This window comes from Primulina huaijiensis, chromosome 3, assembly GCF_012295235.1.
Source record: "Primulina huaijiensis isolate GDHJ02 chromosome 3, ASM1229523v2, whole genome shotgun sequence".
NCBI classification, from domain to species: domain Eukaryota; kingdom Viridiplantae; phylum Streptophyta; class Magnoliopsida; order Lamiales; family Gesneriaceae; genus Primulina; species Primulina huaijiensis.
In genome coordinates this window covers 5,327,624-5,330,756 of record NC_133308.1, presented here as the reverse complement: position 1 = coordinate 5,330,756, position 3,133 = coordinate 5,327,624, and positions in this window count along the sequence as shown.

Sequence of the window (3,133 nt, the reverse complement as noted above, 5' to 3'; positions counted from 1 at the left end):
ATAAACACCAACATATAGATAAAGGCAAAAATATAATTAATACTCGAAAATATTCATTAAAATTTAATTTTTTATATAATAATACTTTTACTCTTCCACAAAAAATTTGGTTCTCCCCCCATATGTTCAATTTGCTCGATATGAAATTTATAGTTTTTGATATTATAAAATTATATTAAATACACTTTAATTTCAATAATATAATCTCAAAAATAAATCTCGTTGTAAATATTAATGGTCATGTGCTCGATTTATCCAGATAAGAATTTATTTAGTAATAAAGAAAATTATATATTTTTTATAATTTATTAAAGATTATAACGATTGATTTTTTTTATACTTTAATATAGAGAGTGGGGAAGACTCCAACTTGAGGCAATATTAAAGACTATATCGATTTTTAAAAAAAAAAATTGAAATGCCTAATTTTTTTTTTTCAAAATTAAATAAATATAATATAAATAAAATCAATAAAATAAAAATAATAATAAAATCAGAGGACAAGTCGTCGTTTTTACTGACGTGCGAACCTTATCCAAAACCCGCTGACAAAGAACGGTTCGGGTAGATTCCTTCTCTCATTGGAATATTTAAATTTAGAATCTATTTAAACGACAATTTTTTTATATAAAATTTTTAAGACACAATCATTTTTATGAAATGATTTTACGAGTTAATTTTATAAAATAGATCTCCTATTTAAATTGTTCGTATAAGATAAAAGTATTACTCATTATTATAATATGAGCAGGATTGATCCGTCTCACAGATAGTTAAGAATGTCGTTTTTATTTTTATCAGTTATTTAAATTTTAATTTGCAAAAAAATTAAGACAATGATAAAATATTCTCTCACGTATTATATTTTAATATAATCAAAACATTATTTGTTTGCATTAGATATATAATAAAATTTCTAACAAATTAATAAAATTGAAATCGTAAAAATTTATTAATTTAGAGAATTATTAACTAATTAAAAAATTAATAATTTTTCAAAATCATTAATTTAGCAAATTAACCAAGTCGAGATCGAAAAAAAATATTATTTTAGAAATACACATATATGTATTATATATGGTTTATTGTCTTTCTCCTTTGATGCTCAAATCAAAATGCATTTACCATTGATGGGTTTGATAATTGGAAGAAAGTTATAAATAGAAAAGTTTGTACTTTCTTAGGTCACACAGAGAAAGATAATGTATTTTCACCTTCATCGTAATCAGGGGCGGAGCTATAAGTTCCATTCCCCGGGTGGTCCAATTTTTTTAAAAAAAATGTATATGTAAATTTTGTATAATTTTGGAATAATTTGATATTAGTCCGGGTAGATCAATTTAAAATATTATAAGATTTTAGAGTTTAAAATTCCAGCCCGGACGGAGTCATATTTCTGGCTCCGCCACTGATCGTAATGCTGAAAAGGCATGTGATGATTTGATGAACCAACCACAACATATATCAAGGAGATTCGACAATTTTAATGCTGAACAAGTTGCAACTAATCATCTTCGGTTAATGGCTCACATACATGTGGTAAGATTGCTTGCACTTCAGGGAATTCTATTTAGAGGTCATGATGACAAATCTAGTTGTCTAATCGTGGTAATTTTCTTGAATTCTTGGATATGCTAACCATTTACAATGACATCTTTCAAAGAAAATTGAGAGAGCTCCAAAAATTTCATAGTATACAATTCGTGATATTGTTTTTGAATGGGAGTGAAAAATGCAATCCCTGACCAAGTTGGAGTTGTAAAGTATTTCATAATTGTTGATGAAGCCTGAGATTGATAAAAAAAAAAAAAAAAAAAAAAAAAAAAAAAAGAAAGTAAATATCTATAGTATCAAGGTTTGTGGATACTAATAGATTCATAAAAAAACGCTTTTTCGGGCTTTTTCAAGTATCTGATCTACTGTTTAATACACGATTTTGCTTAATGTTATGGAGGATAAACTTCCTTCTCAACGAGCAGATGCTACATTTGTATATGATGAAATGGCTTGTTTTGATTTTGTATTTATCTTGCATCTTATAAAAGAGATTATGGGATCACAGATATCTTTTGTCAAGCTTTACAAAGTAGGTCTCATGATATAATAAATGCAATGGAGCTTGTATTATTTACAAAAATTTACTTCAACAGATCAGGAATAACAGTTGGGATGATTTGCTTGTAAAAGTGAAGTCCTTTTGTGAAGTTCAAAATATTGATATTCTTGATTTTGGTGCTCCGTATATTGACAGACGAGGTCGAGTTTCGTCAATATAGTTTCACCATTGAGCATCATTATCAAGTAGACTTCTTTTAGGTTGCAATAGATTCACGGTTGCAAGAAATTAATGGTCGCTTTAGTGACGGTGCTATGGAGTTGGTCATTCAGAATAATGCCTTAAATCCTAAAAATGCAGTGGAGCCTTTCAGAATTGCAGATATATGTAAACTAGTTGAAAAATTTTATTAGTTGAAAAATTTTATGCAAAAGATTATAAAAAAGATGCAATGGGTCTGACTATGATAGTCTTGCAACCATTTCAAAGTTATGTCAATGGTTGATGAAGAGTAACAAGTCTGTCAGATACAACCTTATTTTTAGAGTGATCGTACTTATACTTATTCTTATTGTTTCCACTGCTATTATAGAACGATCATTGATGAATATTATGAAAACAAGGCTTAAGAGCAAAATAGAGATGATTTTGTCTTCGACGCGTTAATGGTATACTTTGAAAATGAAATTGCTAGAAATGTAAGCATATAAACTATCATTAAAGATTTTAAAAATTTAAAAGAACATCAAATTCTTTTCGGTTAGAGAATTGTATTATGGAGTATATCTTTCAAATAACTTGTAGTTTCCATTTTTTAGTAATATACTAATATTATTTTTAAGTGTTCTATTTATTTTTTTAATTGTTGTATATACAAACATATAATAATTATTTTCCTGAATTTGTAAGTGTGGGTGGGTCAGTCCCCAAACATATAATCCTGGATTCATCCTATATGTTAATATAAATATCATCAAATCTTATAAAATTGCCTTTTGTAAATCATAAATTCAATAATATCCAAATAACATATTCAATATTCAAATAACATACTCACATATATCAGGCGTTCATATA